General features: G+C 35.1%; 1 pseudogene; it reads right to left on the reverse strand.

Annotated features, from left to right (window-relative positions):
* Positions 1–4,233: 4,233 nt before the first annotated feature.
* On the reverse strand, positions 4,234–4,351 carry LOC129877919 (5S ribosomal RNA; annotated as a pseudogene).
* Positions 4,352–25,096: the final 20,745 nt, after the last annotated feature.

The raw sequence follows: 25,096 nt of genomic DNA on the forward strand, positions 1-25,096 counted from the left end.
AAAGGACAACAAATTGTCCACTCCGTTTCAGCACATTAAGAGGTTTTCCTAGGCGGGTTTTGGCCAATTACGGGAAAGGTAAGATCTTTTATTTCAATTTGAAGTTTATGGTGTTTTTATAGGGTGTATTACACACCTTGTATGCTTCTGGAAGAGTAATAATGTCGTAGAAATACTCGACGTTCGAACTGAACTAAATTACAATCGCTATAGTTAAATTGTAGTTGAAATAAGACGCTGTGCATGTGGGGGATGCTGAAGGTGTGTGGTGGTGTGTTTCAGGGCCTAAAGGCCTTATAAAAGAGGTGTGGCAGCTTCTGGTTGCATCCACATGATCCCCCGCTTCGTACGGTTAAAGATTTTATGAAATAGCAACTAAAACCCTATTTTGGTATCGTAATGTTAAGCAAGTGATGTGGAGCTTATGTGGTGTAATATTGCCATGTTTTATTTGTATATGAGCTGCAGGTTGTTGTTTTTGGTTGGATGTAGTAATTATGGATCTTATTGGAAATTCGGATAGGGCACGTTATAGGGGAGGTGTTGCTCGATTTTCATTAACTCCGTAACTAACTAAAAGACTAGTCGAGACTAGTCGAGGAAGGCGAGTAAGGAATTGATTCCTATGGGTGCTTAGTTGTGGATTTAGGAACGGGAAATTCGAAAGTCACTATTACTTTCATGTTAAATAGGTTAAAGGAGTACCGAAGCGAGTCTGGATGCGACTAACCCATAACAGATATGTAGAGCTATCCTTCTTTTATTTTGGCATATCTTAGGTATAAGTTATGAATGATTTGTATATGAAATATGAGGATAATTCCACTCATAAAACTCCAAGTATGATTCATAAGTCTTGTCCACTTCTTGATGTTAGAACTCTTGCAATAGCTGAGTTGTTGCCTTTAAGTCTTCTGTGTGATGAAAAGTAGTACATATAAAGCCTATCTCTTCTTTCCTTTGGAATGGCTTAATTTTAAGTGAAATGATATATGATATGGGTTTAGAGGTAATTCTAATTATGAGCTCTAAGTATAACTCGTGACTTGTAGTCACTTCTGAACATTAAGAACTCAGCTATTGTAGGAGTTCTAACATCAAGAAGTGGACAAAACTTATGAATCATACTTGGAGTTTAATGAGTGGAATTATCCCTATATTTCATATACAAATCATTCATAACTTATACCTAAGACATGCCAAAAGAAAAAAAGGATAGCTCTACATATCTGTTATGGGTTAGTCGCATCCAGACTCACTTCGGTACTCCTTTAACCTATTTAACACAAACGTAATACTAAGGTTAGTGACTTTCGAATTTCCCATTCCTAAATCCACAACTAATCACCTATAGGAATCAATTCCTTACTCGCCTTCCTCGACTAGTCTCGACTAGTCTTTTAGTTAGTTACGGAGTTAATGAAAATCGGGCAGCACCTTCCCTATAACGTGCCTATATAAATTTCCAATTAGATCCATAATTACTACAGCCAACCAACAACAACAACCTGCAGCTCATATACAAATAAAACATGGCAACATTACACTACATAAGCTCCACACAACTTGCTTAACATTAGGATACCAAAATAGGGTTTTTAGTGTTATTTCATAAAACCTTTAACCCTACAAAGTGGGGGATTGTGTGGATGCAACCAGAAGCTCCCACACATCTTTTAGAAGGCCTTTAGGCCCTGAAACACACCACCACACACCTTCAGCATCCCCCACATGCACAACGCCTCATTTCGACTATAATTTAACTATAGCGATTCCAATTTAGTTCATTTCAAACGTTGAGCATTTCTACTACATTATTACACTTATAGAAGAATAAAAGGTGTGTAATACACCCTATAACAATATCATAAACTTCAAATTGAAATAGAGTGGACTGTTTGTTGTCCATTTGGTGATGATACAAATCTTAAATTTACATTATTAACACCCTAATAACATGTACAAACCCTTAACAAAAAGTGGGAGAAGAGAATCAAGCCACAGCTTATCAAACGGCTTCCCAAACTTGCTGAAAATTAACTTCAGAACCTCCTTGACGCGGTTGAAATCTTGTGGCTGCTTGTTACACGTTTATGCTGCCCCAAATAGGTAAGTTACGTTACTAAACACCTCCAATTTATAGAAGAATACCTTATATAATTAATTTATGGAGCGAAATCGGGATGTACCTTTTGTTTCTCCCTAAGCCGTCACCCTTTTCCTTTAGCTTTTAGGGTTTCTTTTTCTTTGCTTTTGCTGCAGATTTTTTGGATAGGAACTGAAGTATAAGTCCCTATATATATATATATATATATATATATATATATAAGTTGTCTTAGGGGGTGACACGTGTCATCCCCATAGGGTGACATGTGTCCAACCCCTATTGGGCTACAGATCCATGCCATCAAAGAGGGGCTACCACATGTCCTTGGTGGGGCGCACCCCCAAGTAGGTGGGTCACCTGCTTGCTTGAGGTGATTCAACGTGTCGTTCCTCCATTGGCTTCCATGTGTCATCTTTTCCTCTTCCTCATGGGTTCGTAATCTGGTCCTATTTTAAGAGCCCATGTAATCCTTACTACGCAAGCTTGGTGTGTACTCAACTAGTTTAAGTATGTAAGACTTCTAAATTAGTAGCTTACGTAGGTAAATTGAGTCCTACGACTTATTACTTGGCCTCCAACTCCTTTCGACTTCTCTTGACCTTATTTCTAAGTCGGAATTTCTATCTCCTGTAATTGGTCATTCGACTTCAATCAGATCTTATTCAAGCTATTTCACAATTTGTCTTATGCCAACTTGTAATACTCTAGGTATACTCCACTGTTCCTTTACTCAGATTTTCTTTCTAATTCTCTTACCCCGCCTCATATCGCAATCCTTACATGAGTATGTGTAGGTTCTTAGTCAATTTTGAAGATGTCGTAACATCTCTATACTAGTCTCTTACCTTTTTCAGTCGAGGTCAGGGCTCCACTATGGCTTTTGTCCTTAATATCGATTATATCTTAATAGTTTTGCCTGGAACCATCTTACACTTTTCTATAATAGATTCTAATTATGACACTCACATTGCTATTACCGACTTCTTTTCATCAAGTAATCACTTGATCTTACTCTTAGTATGCCAATGTTCGTAAGACGCACAACTATTCTTATGCAATTTGCACGAAGTGCATTCCATTTTAGTCATAGTCTTTCCTATTCTTGGCTTACTCTGTTCTACATGTGTTATTGTTCTAGCAAGCACTTATAGTCTATTTTGTCATACTTGTTTTGCTTCTTTCACTTACTCTTAAGTCCTCTCATATTCCAATATAGGATAGATTTCTTATCCTTTCTCTTTTGCTACTTGTATATCACAATGTCAATAGCCAGTAACTCTGTTACCAACATCCTCACCTTTAGTCAAGTGTAGCCTGGCTATCCCTTATAATATCTTTAAGTTCTCATTGTGATTCTTTTGTCGTATTCATCCCTTTTGTATGCACTCATCCTTTGATGTCATACTATTCAAGGTCCTTACTAATAATTCTCAACATTGTCTCTGGTATCATGGCTTCTATTCGTTCATTGTTGACTTTTAAATCTTGTTAACTCGTGCCAGTATGGGATCTCACCTAAAACCACTTCCCCCTTTTAGGGTATACCCATGTCACTATTTGTTTGTGTTCTACCTTACGCCCCTATTTCAAATTTTCAAACGCGTATGATTCTTTCCCAACACATTTAGTATACTTCACCATATCTATGCCTTCCTTTATATCATCCATACCTTTGGTTGCCCATGTATGACATCTCAACATAATCGTGGGGTGCTGTTCCAGTCTAATTGTTGGTATTTGAGTCATGTAGCAATTTATTCAAAGCCACCTCCTATTTGTCTCCACCAATGACTAGCTAGCGGTCATAATCATTTCGACTTCTCTATTCGGAAGTACTTGTACTCTAGTGACCCGTGCTCCTAGCTCTGCTATGATACTATATTCACCCCCAATGGGTACCACTTGTTCCTCTTAATAGACTCGCAATGCATCAGTGATTTTGTAGGGCCACCTCCCTCATCCTTGAGGTGTCTTTATATTTTCTACGACGGAACCACATATCCACAATACTTCTTTATGCCAAAAATGCCATACAATGCTAACGTATATATATATCCATATCATCTCATATCACAGTCAAAATACTTCACAGACCTAATATATACATATGTTCATAGCATTTCATATTCTAGCAGCACAAGGCTTCCTAGGGGGTCACCCATCCTGGTGCTATTCTCGCCCAAACACGCTTAACTTCGAAGTTCTGATGGGATTCGGTGCGTTAGTGATGATATGATCGCATCCTTCCCCATAGGGCGCATAGCTACCAACAAAGATGATGACCCAGCAGCTGATCTGGTAGGCCAAGCTGCACCGTCCAAGTTACCCTTATATTCTTATTACATGAACCACATCCCATCTTTATCCACTTTTTTACTAGGCTTTACTTATTTTCATAATGATTCTTGTTATATTCACATCATATCTACTTCGTATTCTACCCCATCGTATAACATTTCTCAACTTTTTTCACGATTCTTACTATGGGTTACTTACCCTTCTTAGTTAGTCTTATCCTTAATGTCTCACCATCTGTCTTATTAATACTTCACATCTGCCACAATTCTATTTCCCTTGTACCCTTGTGTTAATCATATTGTTACTTTTCTTAATTATAGCTCGTCACAGTTTATCCCTGTGTATCAATTCCGTCGGTGCCTTAATATATCATTCTATTCAGTAATTAACTCATTTCTCAGGGTCAGCCACACTCAAATTTTAATTAAATCTCATTATTGTTGTGGACACAACCTTTTAAGACATACTATAACCATGTATCTCATTCTCTTTTTATTTCTAAGAAAATTTAGACAGAGTTTCCTCTATATTTCTTACTACCTCAATACCTGCACATAGAAAATGCCAACATTATCGCACAGGGCACACATGTATATATTCAAATCATATCATATAGCAGCCACACGGGGTGCCTACAATTAACAATATAGAAATGAACTTACCTCGTATGTCCACTCGAACTGCACCTGTTACACTTTCCTGTATAATTTTCCTTTCACTTTTTAACTATATGTCGATCGCATTTCAACACTTTACCTGACATATGTCTTTCGTTCCTTTGCTTACCTGCATACTTTGCAACTTCTTATATCGTTAGCTACTTGCTTCTATCGATGTGGTCCTCCTGCTAAATCACAGGTTAGTATGAGGAATTTCACTCCCTATGACTATGCTCTATCGCACGATCTTAGGTTCGAAAGAAAGTAACATCCTAAATGTCCTGTAGTCTCTTTTCTATAGATATGGTGCACAGCATACCAATAGACAAGACTCTACTACACACGATCTGTAGACACTCTAAGGACGAACTGCTCTGATACCACTTCTGTCACGACCCAATCCCATAGGCCGTGACTGGGGTCCGACCCGTACCCTCTTGTGCATATCTATCATCTACACTTAAGTTGAACCATATATGATATGATACTATATACAAACTCTAATGGGTCAAAAAAGTTTTTTATAAACCTGTAGCCTCAGTCACCTGTATCATAACAGGAAAGGGGCACGTGAGCCGACGAGGCTGCCATACCACGAAAATATTTGCAATACATCGTATGAGCACAACTAAAATGAACTTACAAATAACCCACATACATATGTCTACAGACTTCTAAGAGTAATAACTATATCATATGGCGGGATAGATCCCCCGCCGTACCCCTGAATAAATAAATATGTACATCAAATGACCAGTATCAAAAATTAGGCTCCAGAATAGTGGAGCACTTCCAACATAGCTGAGAGGAAATCCTAAGCTGACGGATCTCCAAAATAAACCTTTGTACCTACGGGCATGAAATGCAGCCCCCCGAGAAAATGGGGATTAGTACGATATATGTACTAAGTATGTAAAGCATAACACATCATAACTGAGACCATAAATAAAATAGGGATGCAGGGGACAAGTATAATAATTAACAAATTACTGTACCTGCACCTTACAACACGTAATCATATACATAATCATATATTGTGCCCAACCCTCTAATGAACTCGGTGTCATAATCATTTCATTAGATTCACATGTCATCGTATCATCATGTATTTTACTTTATCATATCATTATATATATCATCATATCATCGTATACGGTATAATCTTATCATGTATGTCATCGTATTACATCCGGTTTATTACGGGGCTCGGGGTCACAAATGTATCACTCTAATCTCATATGCATGCTTACATAAAATATTCGGCCCTTTAGTGAGGGACTCGGTGCATGGAGTGGTGTACATCTATAGTGTACCATCATAATATACATATCATACCCGAACTTCTAGGAAGGGACTCGGTGTTCCTTCCTTATTTTGCCACACATACTATCATATTATAGCCGGCCTGGGACTTGGTGAATAACCGTATCGTCATAACATATTTCATACCTCACGTATGGAATCGTCTCCTCATGCGTGGAACTGTACATCTCTGGCCCGGGATGCAGTGAAAGAAGTAGTAAAGCTGCATCCGACATAATATCCGGCCCATCATAGAACACAAAGAAAGAAGGATTACAGCATGCATGAGTAGAGTAGTGAGAAACTACATGCAACTAAGTCACTTTCTGAGACTAAATGAAGCAGTCAAGTGAATCATCACCTAAAAACCAAGAAGGTAATTATCCGAAGTGCCCTTTAGATGTAATTAGGGATTACATCAATTGGGGCCTCAGGAATCACAGACATGCATCAAGATAATACCACATAGCTCATGCAAACAAAGACCAAACTTAAGCAATCAGAAGCAATTATCACCGTAGAGCCTCTAGGATGAGAAGCTGGCATCTCCACTTACCATTCACTATATAGAAGGCTTGAGAATAGTAGTTTGACTACTTTCCTTTAAGTCTTCTGTGTGATGAAAAGTAGTACATATAAATCCTATCTCTTCTTTCCTTTGGAATGGCTTAATTTTAAGTGAAATGATATATGATATGGGTTTAGAGGTAATTCCAATTATGAGCTCTGAGTATAACTCGTGACTTGTAGTCACTTCTGAACATTAAGAGTCTAAAAGTAGTCAAACTACTATTCTCGAGCCTTCTATATAGTGAATGGTAAGTGGAAATGCCAGCTCCTCTTTCTAAAGGCTCTATGGTAATAATTGCTTCTGATTGCATAAGTTGGGTCTTTGTTTGCATGAGCTATGTGGTATTGTCTTGATGCATGTCTGTGATTCTTGAGGCCCCAATTGATGTAATCCCTATTGACATCTAAAGGGCACTTCGAATAATTGCCTTCCTGTTCTTCAGGTGACGATTCACTTGACTGCTTCATTGAGTCTCAGAGGGTGACTTAGTTGCATATATTTTATCACTACTCTACTCGTGCATGATGTAACCTTTCTTTCTCCGCATCCCATGATAGGCCAGATATTATGTCGGGCGCAGCTTTATTACTTTTTTCACCGCATCCCAGGCCGGAGATGTATAGTTCCACGCACGAGGAGATGATTTCATACGTGAGGTGTGATATGTGTTATGATGATACGGTTATTCACTGAGTCCTGAGCCAGCTATAATATGATAGTGTGTGTGGCGAAATAAGGAAGGAACACCGAGTCCCTCCCTAGAGGGCCGGGTACGGTATGTATATTATGATGGTATGCTATAGACGTACACCACTCCCTTCAACGAGTCCCTCACTAAAGGGCCGAATACTTTATATAAACATGCATTTGAGTTTAGAGTGATACATTTGTGACCTCGAGCCCCTAATGAACCGGATGTAATACGATGATATACATGATAAGATTATACCATATATGATGATATAATGTCGTATACGATGATATGATAAAGTAAAATACAGGATGATATAATTACATGTGAATTTGATTAAATGATTATGACACCGAGTTCACTAGAGGGACGGACACAGTGTATGATGATGTATATGATTATGTGTCCTAAGGTGCAAGTACAATAATTTGTTAATTATTATACTTATCCCCTGCATCCCTATTTCAGTTATGGTCTCACTTATGATGTGTTATGCTTTACATACTCATTACATATATCGTACTGACCCCCCTTTTTTCGAGAGGCTGCGTTTTATATCCGCAGGTACAGATGTTTATTTTGGAGATCCGTCGACTTAGGATTTTCTCTCAGCTATGTTGGAAGTGATCCACTGTACTGGAGCCTAATTTTTAATACTGGTCATTTGATGTACATATTTATTTATTCAGGGATACAGCGGGGGACCTGTCCCTCCATATGATGCAGTTATTACTCTTAGAGGTCTGTAGACATGTGTATGTGGGTTATTTGTAAGTTTATTTTAGTTGTGCTCATATGACGTATTGTAAATATTTTGGTGGTATGGCAGCCTCGTCAGCTCGCATGCCTCTTTCCTGTTATGATATAGGTGATTGAGGCTACAGATTTATGAAAAAGGTTTTTAAACCATTGGAGTTTGTATATAGTATCACATCACACATGGTTCAACTTAAGTGTAGCTGATAGATACGCACAAGGGGGTCCGGGTTGGACCCCATTCGCAGCCTACGGGGTTGGATCGTGACAGTAGATCATCTTCCTTATTTTTCTTGGTATCTTAGGGAAATAAAAATTGAATGCTAAATTCTCTAAGTGTGACTTTTGATAGTCTTCGATTTACTTTTTAGGACATATTGTTTCAAAGAAAAGGGTGATGGTAGATCTCTAAAAGATTGAAAAAGTCAAGAATTAGTTCCACCCTAGTTCTGTGGCTGAGGTAAGGAATTTTATGAGGCCTGCCAGTTACTATCGCTGGTTTGTGAAGAATTTTATTTCTATTTCTACACACCTGACAAGGATGACTTAGAAGAAAATACCTTTCGAGTAGTTTGATAAATGTGAGGAGAGCTTTCAATAGCTCAAGACTCTTCTGACTATAACACTTATCCTGACATTATCAGTTGAAAGTAAGGATTTTATTTTTTATTGTGATGTTTAACACTCAGGCTTGGATGCTATGTTGATGCAGGACAAGAATAACATAGACTATGCCTCAAGGCAGTTGAAGATTAATGAGAGTAACTATCCGACGCTTCTCTATGGTGTCAAGTGTGAAGTATTCAAAGATTATCACAGTCTACATCATGTGTTTACTCAGAAATATTTGAATATGAGGAAACAAAGATGGATAGATTTACTTAAATATTATGATGTCACCATTCAATAATATATGGATAAGAACAATATGGTGGCAGAGGTATAGAGCCAAAAGACAGTTAGTATAGGCAGTCTGGCTTTCTTGGGTTTGTCTAAGCGACCTTTGTCCAGAGTGATTCAGACTTTGGAGTCTAAGTCATGCATTTAGGTATGTTAGAGAAGGGTGGGGTGTTAGCCAGTATTGAGGTTGGACCCAATTTTATTAATGAGATCAAAGGTAAGAAATTTTAAATGAGAATTTGAACAAGCTCAGAATTAAGGAATGTCTGGTGAGGCTCAAAATTCCACTCTTGATGCAGGTGGAGTGCTCAGTTTTAGGGGAAGGGTTTGTGTTTTCCTGATTGATGATTTGATCCAGAAAGTGTTAGCAGAATCCCATGGTTTGCGATATTCGATCCATCTAAGTGTAACGAAGATGTATCGGGATTTTAAGTGGCTTTATTGGTTTGGATGAAGAAAGAAATAGCTAATTTTGTGGCTAAGTGTCAAAATTGTCAATAAGTAAAGTATGAGCATGAAATACCAGTATGTTTGCTTTGGAAAATGCCTATTCCTAAATAAAAGTGGAAGAGGCTAGCCATGAACTTTGTGGTGGGTCTTTCTAAGACTTTGGAGAAGCACGACTCAATTTGAGTTGTTGTTGATAGATTAACTAAATCAGTCCACTTCATTCTAGTCAAAGTGGATTACAATGCTCAACATTTTGCAAAGATCTATGTTAAGAAGATAGTAAGGTTGCACGAGAATCCCTTTTTCTATTATCTCATACCATGGTACTCAGTTACTTCCAAGTTCTGGGTAAGTTGCATGGGGAGTTGGAAACTTAACTCATTTTTAATACAACCTTCCACTCTCATACTGATGGACAGTAAGAGATAATGATCCAATTGTTAGAAGACATGTTGAAAGCATGTGTGATTGACTTTAGAGGCCATTGGGACCAAGTTTTACCCATATGCGGGTTCTCTTATAATAATAGCTTCCATTCTAACATTGACATGACACCGTTTGAAGTACTTTATGGGCGGATATGAAGATCGCCTATAGAGTAGTTTGAGGCTATAGATGTGAAACCTTTGGGGGCTGATCTGGTAAGAAAAGCTGAAAAAAAGGTAATGAGTATTCAAGACAAACTTTTGGTAGTTCAGAGCCGAGAGAAAGAGTATGCAGATGGCAAGGTGAGAGATATGGAATTTAAGGTTGGTGAGAAGATCTTAGTGAAGGTTGTCACCTATAAAAGGAGTCATGACATTTGGTAAAAAGGGCAAGTTAATCCATCAGTATATTGGTCCCATTGAAATTCTTGATTTTATGGAGCTAGTAGCTTATAGGTTGGTGCTACCACCTTGCTTGTATGGAGTTCACTCCGTGTTTCATGTATCTATGTTGAAGAATTACCATGGGGATCACGATTACATTATTAAGTGAGATTCCCTCTTAATAGGCAAGGATCTTCAGTATGAGGAGAAATCGATTGCAATTCTTGATTGTGATGTCTGAAAGTTGAGAAATAAAGAGATCAAGATGGTAAAGGTACAATAAAAAGTATCATTTGGTTGAGGAAGCCACTTGGGAAATTGAGAAGGACATGCGGGACAAGTACCCTCCCTTGTTTGAAGATTCAGGTACTACTCAATTCTTGACTTAGCTAGTTTTTTCTATTTGATCACTCAGGGGGTGAGTGATGGGTAAATTGATATTTATTGTAATGAACCATTTCAGTAGTTGTGGATAAGCCAATGTGAAAGAATTTTGGTCCAGAAAACTTTTATGTAGTAACTTAAAAAATTTAAGACTAGGCCAGTCTCAGATGGAATCTGAGTAAGATGATGTCCAGAAAAATTTGGATCAGGATTGGAGTTAATATATAAGCTCAGATTTGATTTTATGTTAGTTAAGATGTCAAAGAATCTGTAGGGCTTTTCAAAATTGAATTCAGATTAGTAGAACTTCGGGAATCAAACTTAGCGTGAAAGGATTAATTTAGAACGTCAAAGTTTGAGGTTGTATTGTAAAATGGGGGCTTGAGAAATGAATTTCAAGTTTCTGTCTACGTGCAAGCCACTATGGCGGGATTAATCCTACCATAGTGAGCTAGGGTCCACAATAGCACGACAGTCACGAGGTTAAGTCAAAAAAATCCCAAAAATATTTTTATTTCTATAACTTTTTTCTTGAAGAGCTAGAGGCGACTTATATCTATTTTTTTTCAGTTTTCCACCAAATACTTTGGTAAAGGTAAGTTAATCAATATTTTAACTTATAATTCAATTCTTAAACCTTAAAATATATGAGAATTCTCTTAGAGAATTTTTTTGATCTGAAATTAATGATAGGAAAAGTCCTAGTTGGATGTGATCACCATGAAATTGGTCAAGAATTAGAATTTTGATATAATTCAGATATTTTAGTCCATTGTTCATTGATTCATTATATTCTCTGGTTGTTTTAGACTAAGAACAAGTCAAGCACTTCAAAATTATAAAGCTCAGGTTCTTTACATCATTTAGGCTTGATTCAAGGTAGGTGATGGTTATGTTTTTCCCTTTTGTGTTATATATGCCTGTTAACTACTTCATTAGTATTGAATGATATATGATTAGGGGAAAAGGGAAGAAACTGAATTGAAATTATAATTGTGATCAAATTGCATGCATTGAATATTTACTTGGTTTTATAAGTGTGTTGTTATTCATAGTGATTGTGATATATAATTTCTGGTGGATCCGGTGCCACACCGGTAGAATGAGATAGGGTACTCCGTCGTTATATTTACAATGGGTACCACACCTGTACACTGACTATAAAAATGGATACCACATCGGTACACTAAGAGTTTGGCATGGGTTCCATGAGGGAATTAGATTGATTATTGTATTATGATTGATCATGTTCATAGTGTATAATAATTTGAATGTAAGGACTAGGAGTCTGGTGTTTCTATAATTGTATTATAATTGTATATTTACTGCTTTACTAAGTTGTGGTTTCTTGTTCATATTTCATTTATTGAAACTAGTTGTGTGATCCTACCAGTATACTATGGTTGTATTCTGATATTGCACTTGCTCTTTCTTTGTTGAATACTAGACATATTCAGGCGACTGTTGAGAGACCTCAGTTGAGAGATACTTGATCGTTTGAATTCAAGGGTGAGCCGGGTTCTTTCAAGATATCATGAATTCTTCTTGGTTTTTAGTCCTTTCTTTTGGACTCAGACACTTTTAGACACTTTAATTTATGGTTATTGCTTTTGGGATTGCATCCCCATATTCTAGACTTTAGGCAGATTTTTGGTACAATGACTTTCAGGTTCTAGGAAGTTTATTTTCACAATATTTTGTTAAACGTAATTGAGTTTATAGGAACTCAACTTTTATATATTTAAAATACTTTCACTTAATTAAATACATGATTTTTGAGTTATTAGAATGATGATGTTGGATTAGTTGACCTAGTATTAGTTCTTCCACCAGAGAGTTAGTGTGGGTGACACTCACGATGGGCCAGGATCATGATATTTATATAAGATCATTGTAATCCCATCATTGATTTCATTTCGACAAAGATAATTATTATTTTTTTGATAATAAATAGAAATATTTGTATTTGTTAATCTTTTTCATATTGAAGTAGGATAAACATTTGTTAAAAAAAATTATTATTAGGAAAAGGGATTATTTAAAATGAAATGAAATAATATATTTTGAAAAAAAGGATATTTTTGGCTCATTAAGTAACAATAACAATATTTGTGGACCAAACTATTGACGACATGAGCATTGTTAGACCAAATCATTAATTAAGAATATTTTTATTCAATTTTACATAGTTCAATGACATTTATTTTTACCATTTTTCAAAACATTATTATTTAGTGACAATTTTTCTTTTTGAGGAACTCTTGTCTTATAAATAGTGTTTATTTTTCAATAAGAGGGAATCACTTCAAAATATTTTTCCTTGAAAATATTTGAGAGACACTGATCAAATGGTGAAATCACCAATTCAAGAATAGAAGAACAACATTTTGAATGTCATGATTTTGTGTCTTAGTTGAATTTCAAAGATGGAATTTTTATTTATTCTTCCATTTGCTTTTTGGAGAGACTCTAACTATTTTAATCTTTTTATGTCACGATTTTGATTATGTTGGCTACTTCTATTTCTTTTTAATATGACATTCATCTTTGATTCTACCATTTTACATACGGTACTATTCCACATGTACTTACATTTCTTTTATCGAGAACATTGTATCTTTTTAATTGATGCAGACTCAAGTACGCAAACACAAGATCATGCAGCATGTTAGAATTTCCACCTCCTGCTTTTGGTGAGGCCCATTTTGACTCGGTAATTTTAGTCTTTATTTATGTTGTAGTAGTATTCCCAACTTAAGGTATGCTGATATTCAGTATGTAAAGGCTTCATAGATAGTAGGTCAATCGTGTATTTCAAGCTGTGATCTTCGTTCCGCTTTCATGGATTTCAGCATTATGATATATGTGTGTGAAAAATATTTCTTTTACAATACTTACTTCTTCAAATGCATTTAAGTTATGATTTCCGTTCATATCTGGATGTTTGCTCATGTTTCATGTCATGTTATGCATATACTCGGATCAACAATGACATCAAATGTCGACCACATTTGAAGTATAGGCTCAAAACGTGACAATATAGCAAGTATTAACATTGGTAATGTTAATAACAATAATAAGAACAATAATAGTTGGATGGTCTTTCCAACTGGCTAGGTATTCAGCTGCAACAGAAAAGTATTAAGTAGACTACACAATGGATAAAGAGCAGGCATTGGAGAAAACTTCAGAAGGAGATGGTATTTGTTGTATGATGTGTAATTCTTTATTACATATGAAAAATTAGAAATTGAATATTGTTTATAAGAAATACTATCATAAATACCAATTTTTTTGTTTCACAAATATAGATGAAGATTAGAATTAGAATTAGATTAGAAGAAACACAAGGTACAAGGAGAGTTTATAGATATCAAAGGTAAACTTTGTAACTAGAGGTAATTTTTATTCTTGAGTCCTAAATGAGCATAACACCCTTTTAGAAGGTTGTTTTGTTCCTAGGTGTATTAATTTATTTTCAACGATAATAGTTGCATAGTTTATAAAAAATGGAAAGGGATCAAAACTATCCTTCAACTATTCGAAATAGAGCACATATACCCTTAAACTATATTCTGACTCAAAAATATCCTTCCCTTCATATTATTGGCTCACTTCTATCCCTCCGATTAACAAAATAAAAAAACTTTAAATGAAATTTTTAACTTTTATTGATATTTCAAATTAAAGAATACAAAACTCATTTGGGCCTAGTGCCCAAATCCAAATAAACGAAACAACCTATTAACCAAGGCCCTTATCAGACTAGCCCACTACTTAATTCTATAAAACATCTCTTCTTAGACTAGAGGTTCCTAATTCCATCCAACCTATCTTCTTGTCCAAACCCTCCACACCTGAAAATGTTACCGCCTTGGACCAATATATCCCTTCGCTTCCTCCTTCTATGGATCATCAATGTCCTGCTCTTTTTCTTCTTGCTTGATCTTTCATCAGCTATCAAGAGTAAGTATCATCCTTCTTGTTCATTTATCATTTATTTCATGGACTAACCCGTTCTACCTCTTCAGCTGAGCTCTCTGGTGTATGAGTATTGCTTTATTTTTTATGTTGTTGAATCTAGTCTATCGAAGAAGAATCTCTTCGCCTGGTAAGTCTTTTTGGTCTTTATATCTCTGATCGTCTTAATATGACTCATCTTTTCTTTCAAGTGATTCGGGATGGAGTGCATGGGTATCTCTACCACCTTGCAAAGGTGTTGAGTACTACTTCGAGGTTCTAGCTTGTCCATCTGACCCCAGATCCTTTCCTTTTACCGAGTCCCTTTTTGGTGGCTGATATAGCATAGGCTAGATATCATTTTCTCTTCTCGATGCCTTAGCGGCTGATATAATTATGCTTGTGAAAAACTTGTGCTATCGCCTTCCCTCTCCCCTTATCCCCTCTTTGGATATATTCGCACATAAGGGCATTGTAATTTGTCTCTGTTAATTATTTTTCTTCCTTTTTTCTATGCTTTTAAAAGCCTCATACCTGTAGTTTCTGTTGTCTATTGCTAAATTTTCCAAATAGTCAGCTAACTGATTTTCTTCCCTTAGCATAGTTTAAAAATGTTTTGCTTGCCTTGTAAATATTTCTTGATCTCCTCAACAATATTTGTTATTATCCAAGGTGTTTCCCATTTTCCTTCAAGCACTTTAAGCATTAACATCGAATATGTTTAAATCATTACATGATGCTTCTAAGATTGATATAGCTTCTGCAACTGCATGTGTAGTATTGTCTATGGTAGCTCCCTTTGCATAAATAATGTCTCTATTATCATCCCTCAAACAATAAGTATATGATCTTACACCTAGATTTTCCCTCGATGCCCCATATGTGTTATACTTTACTCATCCTTTCGGTGGAAATTCCCACAGTAGTTTTGTAATCTTCACACCTGTTCTTTACCTCTCTAGCTCATCAAGCATTGTTGTCCAGCTTCCTGAACATCGTAAGCTAGGTTTTCTCACCTTTATAAAAATGTACATATTCTTTGTGACATTGTGAATAATTCTTCCTAGAGATATGTTTTGACCCTCATGTTTCTTCTTGTTTCTCCTTCTCCACGGTTCTCATATAATCAGGCTTAGTATACCCCTATAGTATGGTTTAATATCCTTTCGTACCTTCGCTTGCCACCATGATATAATAACTTCCCTTAATGTCTGGCCTTCTTTATTAATGCCTGCAAAAGAACAAAAATAGGATCAAGTCCTGATAACAATTTCAGATCTTAGGAACACATGTGCTAGTATTTCCTGTGCAGGGTTTACATAGCACCAACACCTTGATGGACCTTCAATTCCCCATCTTCTCGCCCTATCATCAACAGGTATTCTGATTTTCCACAGTCTCCACATTAGAAAAGCCATTTTGAATGGCATCCCTTTAGTCCATATCCACTTATGAATTTTGTTAGGGACCTCCTTAGGCCTAATATATTGTCATGCTAACTTCATTGAAATATTCTCCTTAGTTTCAAGCATCCATCAAGGTTTTTCCCTTAAACCTTCCTCTAAGGGAGGTTTATCACACCCAATAATATGTTCCACCAGTTCTTGAGGAAGAATTTAAGCTAATACTTCTACATTCCGCTCTCCTTGCATGGTTAAATCCCTCACCCTTGTATACTAGTTATCCTATTCGAACTCCTCTCTTGTGATAGTACATAGATCCCCTAATCCTATCTCGTTTTCATGCCAAACTAAAGTTGAACCATTCCTACTTTGCCATATAATTTGATGTTTAATTAAGTCCCTGGCTTGTAGCATTTTCTTCCACACCTGTGAGCCTCCAATCCCTGATCTCCATACAACTAAATTAGAATGTATCTTCTTGAAATATTTGTTCCTCATAAGCTCACTCCATAAAGATGACTTAGTTCTGAAATTCTACCAAAATTTACAGAACAAAGACATTGATATGTCATGCAATGATTTAAACCCCACTCCCCCTTCATCTTTTGGAAAACATACCTCACTCCATCTTGCCTAGTGTCTCCCTCTTCCTTCAATACAACTACTCCAGAAAAATTGAGTCATCATTCTTTGGACCTAGTTTAATACATAGCTTGGAGGATTCATAACTGATAAACAGTGAATAGGCGTACTTTGAAGTACATGATTAATTAGAATTGATCTTCCTCCAAATGATAGTAATTTTCTTTCCAAGCTTGTATTTTCGATCCAATCCTTTGTATCATTTGCATATAATAGGCATTTTTCTTTCTTTTATAGAAAATAGGACATCCCAGATAAGTAAATGGGAAATCCTTCCTTAATATCCCTGTTTTTACCTCTGCTACCACTAAATCTCCCCCTTGCACACTGTGATGGAGATATATTACACTTTTATCCTTATTCACCTTTTGACCTGAAACCTCTTCATTCTTTCTCAATATTTCATTTACCATCTGTAGAGTTCCAACATCTTCTTTGAACAAAATAATCATGTCATCCACAAAGGCCAGATGATTTAGTTTAAGACTTTCCCTTGGCATACCAATTTTTGAAAATCTTTTTTTATCATAAGAGCATTTAAAGATCTGGACAAAACTTCAGCTACAGAATGAAAAGAGTAGGCAAGAGAGGATTCCCTTGCTTAAGATCCATAGAAGATTTTTAAAAACCTTTTGCTGGCCATTAAGAAAAATTGAATACCAATTATTTCCCACAAATCTATAAACCATATCAATGATCCTTTCATCAAAACCCATCCTCCTTAGGACCTTAGTAAGAAACAACAACTCAACCCTGTCATAGGCCTTCATCATATCAAACTTAATGATAATATTCAGATTTTTGCCCTTTTTCCTTATTTTTGTAATAATTTCTTGCACCAATAGAACATTTTTAGCAATTCTCCTCCCTTGAATGAAACCTGCTTGTTCATGTGAAATAATTTCTTGTAACACCCTCTTGATTCTTTCATGAATAATTCTTGAGAAGATTTTATTCACAAAATTGCTCAATAATATAGGCCTTAGATTAGAAAAATTGTTAACCACTAACTTTTTTGGAAGTAGAACAAGGTTTGTATAAGTGACAAACCTAGGTAATTTTGCTCCTCCAAAGAGATCTATCACCATTTTATGTATATCACCACCTATGATGTCCTATGCTTGCTGATAAACGGCCCCTGTCATGCCATTTGGTCCACCTGTATTATTCCTGTTCAATTCCATAACTGCAAATCTGACCTCATCGACAATTGGAATAGTATTTCAATTCTTCATTCCTCTCATTAGTTACCACCACTGGCACCTCTTTCAGAATCTCAATTTTTTCACTATTTGCTTGCTTTGTGAACTGCCTTTTATAGAAGTCTATCACTGCCTCTGCAATTTCCTCCTCTTGTTCCAATGATTCCCCTTCATCATTTTAGATTTTATTACTTTTACTCTACTTCTTCTTTCTTTGACTCGTGTGGAAGAACTTTGTATTCCTATCACCTTCCTTGAACCAATCCATTCCAGCTTTTTGTCTCCAAAAATCTTCTTTCCTTTATAAATGCTTCTTCAGTTCAACCTGTGCTTTATTTAATCTTTCTCTGTTAATCCCCTTAGGATCCACTTTAAATTTAGTTTCATGAGTTTTGATGACCTGTTCTATTATGGCTATCTCCTGAAAAATGTTATCAAAAGTGTCCCTACTTCATTGTGTCAAAGCTTTCTTCACCTTCTTAAGCTTATAAGGGAATACCCTATAAGGATGCCCTTCAAAATATGCACTCTAGTGTTGCCTGACCACGTCCATGAATGATTCTTCTTTCAGCCAAAAATTGAGAAATCTAAATGTTTTAACCACATTTTTAGCCCTTCACTTTAAAGTAATCAACAGGGGAGTATGTCTGATCCGCTTCTAATTGAATGCTCTACTTTCAAGATTGGAAAAATATTTTGTAACCTATCATTGCATAGGATTCTGTCCAATCTTTTAAAAATACATTCTTCATTTGTTCTCCCATTCCACCAAGTATACTTGCTTTCCGTAAACCCCCTTTCCTCTAGGTTGCAAACATTTATACAATGGTTGAAGTCCCTTGTTTCCACTTCCATGACTAGATGACCCCCAAGTTTCTCCTCATCATTATTAATGACGTTAAAATCTCCACCTATCAACCATGGTTTATCAGTTGTATTTTCCAAGTCATCCATTGACTCCCACAATTTTAGTCTCTCTCCTTGCATACATTTGACATATACTAAGGATACTATAACTTCAATACCTAAATTCTGATCACAACATATTCTATAACTTCATCATTAAAGGCCCATATCCTTCCATTCATATTCACCACTACATGTTTCAGACCCAACCTTCGTTTGTATTCCTCCACTTGTTTTTTATCTTCAAAAGGTTCCATTAAGCCCACCAAGTAAAATTGATATCATTTATGCAAATTAATCAGTCTAGTAAACGCTTTTTGAGTGTTTACTGACCTTATATTTTATATTAAAGCTTTCATTGATATTTGGTATTTTTTATAATCGTCCTCTTAGATCTTGAAGCTCCTTGAGATGTTATACTATTTCCCACCCCTTGTTTCTTTGGTTTAGTATGGCACTCCTTTAGTTTAAATACTTGGTTAGGAGATAAATCTCCCTCTATAGCAATTTTGGTGATGTTTTGAATTAAATCTCCTTTACCAGCTTTGTAACCATTATCTACTTCTTTATTATCCCTTATTTCTTTTATTTGTTCTTCTTGATACTTTTGCTGGATAGCCAGGGATAAAACTTTGTCATTCTAATCTTTATAAACAACCAGTGCCTCTTGAATATTGTTTTCATCATTCCCTTCAGATTGAGTACCATTTCATTCTATTTGTTCCTGTTGAGTATTATATTCTAACTTCTTCCTTTGTTCCACTTTCCCCTCTTTCGTTATATTCTGTATATCTACTGAATTATCATTTTCATTTTTTTCTTGCGCTTGGTTATGCTACATTTTGCTAAAACTTTTGTTCACCCATTCTTTTGTGCTCCCCCCTTCTTTATTTTGTACTGCATTGTCCTCCTTTTCATTTTTCTCCTGCTCCTCTTCTTTCCTTAATACTTCAAAAACATTCTCATCCTGATAATCATTCTCACCCTCTTTTTTTTTTTAAGATAAAGATCTTGCATTCTACTAATAGCACCCTGAATTAGCAATGTCGTGTTAATGGAGAGCAAAACCAAATGGACAACATAAGCTTACAGAAGACCATGTTCAATGCAGCATAGTGGGATTTTAGCTTGGTGAATTCTCACCCTCTATATGTCCATATTTATCCCTTTTGTATTTATTTTTTCGACTCACCATCCATTCTTGTCTATACTATTTATCCCTACTATCTTTCCACTTGTTAATATTCTTTTTTTGCTCACCAGCTGTACCATTAGTGTTTGTGAATTCTCCTTTTCCTCTTTCCTATTTTCCACTGCGTTGCCTGCCTCATATAATTCTGAATGTATGTTTCAGCAACTGTACTCATCATGACCTTTCAAATGACACTCTTTGCAATAGGCATATAGTCGTATTGTACCTTGATCCATTTGTACTTTATTTCTCTAGAAGTATCATCTTCCTCACTGATTCTAATTCTTTGAGGAATTTTAGCCAGCAGATCTACTTCAATCTTCACCTTAGCACAACTTGGCCTCGTTTGGTTCCTCGTAGCCATGTCTACTGTTAGTGGTTTCCCCCACAACAGCCGCTATTGATGCCCTCTCTAGCAAAGAAAATTGTTCATAGATCTGAAAAAGAGATTCATGCCACTCCTATTGTTGTTTTTACATCCGACTCAAACCATGAATCCAATTTAAGTGTTCTCATCTACCAATAATTTTTGTTGGCCTTCACATAAAATGTTGTTGTGGATAGCAAATACATATAATCTTCCAAAATTGTGAGCCTGATCATAATATGTCTTGTATCTAGAACTCCTATGATGACATACTGTAAATTCTCCTGAATAATAAGAGATCTAACTTCTGATGTTTTCCATGTGATGGTGGGCTCTCTGTGCAGCATGATAACAGGTCTTAGTGGGATTTTTGGAATTGGTGAGTTGGTAGGTTTAGGTTTAAGTATATTGGCGAATTGTAACAGATTTGGTTCTGTTGGTTTGGGTTGCAGGGTTATTGGATTATCTTGTGTTGATAGTGGGGGGAAACTCTCTGATGGGATGGTCCCACCGATGGTGACAGCCGCCATGGCGGCCTCTTCAAGAATTAGGGTTTGTAGGTCGTATAGGGATCAAGAGAGAGAGCCGGCTGTTTTTTAGCCTATTCGTCGATACAAAAGCTAGGTGAGTAAACCAGATTATCTCTCTCCAATTGCTCTATTTTCCATAAAATGCAGATCCTTTCTCTGAGTTTTTTTTAAAAGTAAAGCACCTTTTTTGATTTTTCGTTTGACGGAATAAAATATGGCATCCATATGTATTCATTTAAGCCACATAAGCACCCCACCCCATCCCATCAATTAAAAGACCCAAACCACCTCCACTTATTAAACACCCTAATTTTCGTCCCTTTCTCCATTTTTAAGCTTCCACACAATTAAAAAAAGCATGCCCTTCAGATCTCAATACTAATCAACAAAGTTAAGGAATAGAAGATTGAAAGGAGAAAAGCACAAAGAATTGTAGATTGTACGAAATTGATGCAACAATCTTTTTATTTATAAAATTCAGAAAATTAGGGTGTTTTAATGGGTGTCATGGGTTTGGATCTTTTAATGGGTGGGTTGAGTTTTTTAATAGATGGGGAGGGGTAAGGTGGGATAAGGTGTGGAGATCTTATGTGGTGTAAGTTAATATACATAGGATGTCATATTTTATTTCGTCAAACAGAGGGGTAGAAGTGGGCCAATAGTATGAAGAGAAGAGTATTTTTGAGTCAGAATATAATGTAAGGGTATATGTGCTCTATTTCGAATAGTTGAAGAGTAATTTTGACCCTTTTCCATAAAATAACAACAACAACAACAATAATAGTAGTAATAATAAGAAAAAGTTAGCTGGATGTACTCACACTTTATTAAGTATAGAAAAATGAAAAATATCTCTAACAATAACACCAACAATATTAATACGTATAAGTTAGCTGGATGTACTTAAATAAAGAAAAATGATAAGTATCTCTAAATTGGGACGGGGGGAAGTGTATTATTACCCTCTTTGAATTTTATCTCCTAAAACTTCTTTCTTTATTTCTGTATCTTTCTTCGAACTTGCAATTTTATAATTAAATATTTAATTTAATGGATACTAAACCATAAAAAATATATTGTACTTAAAAAGATAAAGATGATCAGGAAATGTCAGATATCATGGGGACCAATAGCTAGGACCAAAAACTTACTGAAATGCATTTTTGCAGTGATTAAATACTTCCTTACTAATAGGAAGTCAATAAGGTGATGATTCTTGTCACTTTTGGCAAAAAAAATAATCAACTTTGTATTTCATTTTTAGTTGATAACTTCTAGCTATTCTCCGAAAATTAAATCTAATTTTACTTTCTTTCAACTCAATTTAATTTAAGTGACATTTTTTTATCAGACTAAAAAAATGATATCTTTTTATATTTAGTAATAATTGACTTAATTTTATATTTTTATTTTAAATAAAATGATTTATAATTATAAATTTATTGTATGACTTATTAAAAAAAACATATTTTAAAATTCTTTTTTCCCCTCTTAAATATCATGCTCAGTTAAAAAAAAAACTTTCACGTGAATTGAGACGTAAAATTATAATTATGTTGTGGCTATGGATTAAGAGCCTGTTTGGATGGATTATCTTAAGTAACTTATAAGTTGAAAACTGCGTATAAGTTAGAAAAAAGGAAAAATTACGCGGTATGGCATACCTTACTACTATATTACGCATTTAGGATATATAGTTTAAAAATAATTATGACTTGCAGTAAAAATAACTATCTATATATGCGGTATGAAAAATTTTCCTTGCCAGATATACAAGTGTGTGTGTGTGTATATATATATATATATATATATCAGTTACCATAATATAATTTTTTTTCTTACAAATATATATATACAATTCGACATTTATACATATACAATTCGCCTATCGCTCACCTCTCTCCTCCCTCTCTCGATTTCGCTCGCCTCTCTCATCCTCTTTCTTAATCTCGCTTGCCAAATATACAAATACTTATGTATACCAGTTACATATATATAATTTTTTGATAAAATATACTTATACAATTCGACAGATATACATATACAATTTGCCTCTCGCTAACCTCTCTCCTCCCTCTCTCGATCTTGCTCGCCTCTCTCCGCCTCTCTCTCAATATCGCTTTCCAGATATACAAATACATATGTATACCAATATTTATATATTTTGGTATACAAATAATTTATGGGTATAACGTTTGTATAATTCGCTACAACATTCGTATAATGACAAATTTTATGTTTATCATTATAAGAATTAGGGAAACTATATCCATACGGAGTAATTATGCTTAAAAGGTTTGTCATATCTGAAAATTGCTCCGAAAAAAAAATTAGGTGCAACCCAACTTATTATTTTTGACTTATAAGCTATTTTCAACTTATAAGTTGCTTAAAATAAGTCCATCAAAACAAATTTAATTATTTATTGGAGCTTATTTGAAACACAAAATGACTTTAAGTTGGCCAGCCAAACACTCAAAAAGATTAAAAACAACTTATAAGTAACTTATAAGTCAATCCAAACGGGCTCTAAATCTTAATCATCAACACATCCAAGAAAATCAAAAGCAGCCCAGGGCATCACCCATATATTTCAAGTTAAGGAAATAGCAGTCATGTTGTTCAAGGACAGACAAGATAAATATATATTATATGAGACTTAAGAAAATCAACAAATCAAACAACAATATCATACTCAGTAAAATCTCACAAAGTGAGTCTGAGAAGGATAGCGTGTACACAAATTTTATCACTACCTCATGGAGGTAGATAGGTTATTTTCGTAAAATCAACTAATCAAAATGCAAGAAAATATAAACTATACTGATTGAATGAATTGCATCCCATTTTCACACGATTTAACTAAACAATTTGAGAAAATAATTAATTCGAGATAAATTATACTTAAGTTGGTAAAACAATTCTTCATTATTGTTGGACGACCTGTAAAATTTCCCTTCAGTATTACAAAAATTTTAAGAAGACTTTACCTAAATTCCATAGTGAAAAAATCCAATTACAACTTATCCCTCATTTTTCTTAAATTACCTAATTTTTTTGATTTTTGCCATATTTCCGATACATCATATTTTGGGGTGTAGAATAATTAATGTTGCTGAGTTATTTATAGATAGTAAAGTAATTTAAGTTAGGATTCCTTGTTTCAATCAACTACTTTGCTAAACAAGGGAAATAATCCATACAAAGCGTAACAGTTATGAGGGACATGAAAAACTCAAAAAATAGAGCATAATAACGAACAAAAACTTCAATCCAAAAATCAAATTTCATCAAGCGAATCGAGATGAATAACTGATACATAACCATAGTAAATTGTATAAGGACAATAGTGTTCTCAGCTATAATTTCATAGTAAATTCGAGTTTGATACATGAGAACAACTGATATATAACCATTCGACAGATTAAGAGTTGATACATTGAAGATTGTTATATTAGTTTTCAACTGAATTTAAATCAATGCCTAGTATCGATATTCTTGAAGGCCAGTGGTACAGGAACATCGAGTATTTTGGGGAATCGGGTGGTCATTTGCATCTTATTATGATTCATAAACCTCAAGATATAGAGTTTGATGTTTTGGAATTGAAGAGTGATTATTCTTCTTGGTTTGTGAAGTATCATGTGAATCTTGAACTTTTGACCAATTTGTATCCAGTTATGGTGAATCAAGAACTGTATCCTCCTGAAGATTATAACTTTTCTTATGCATTCAATACCCTCTGTTTTTTAACAGATGAGGAAAACAAAGCAAGGATATTAATATCAATTCCAGGAAAATTATTGTATAAGGACAATAGTGTTCCCAAATATACTTTCATAGTAAATTCGAGTTTGATACATGAGAATAACTGATACATAACCATTCGACATATTCGACAGATTAAGGGTTGATACATTGAAGATTGTTGTATTAGTTTTCAATTGAATTGTAGTTGATACATAAC

The sequence above is a fragment of the Solanum dulcamara genome, chromosome 12 (genome assembly GCF_947179165.1).
Source record: "Solanum dulcamara chromosome 12, daSolDulc1.2, whole genome shotgun sequence".
Taxonomy (NCBI): Eukaryota; Viridiplantae; Streptophyta; class Magnoliopsida; order Solanales; family Solanaceae; genus Solanum; species Solanum dulcamara.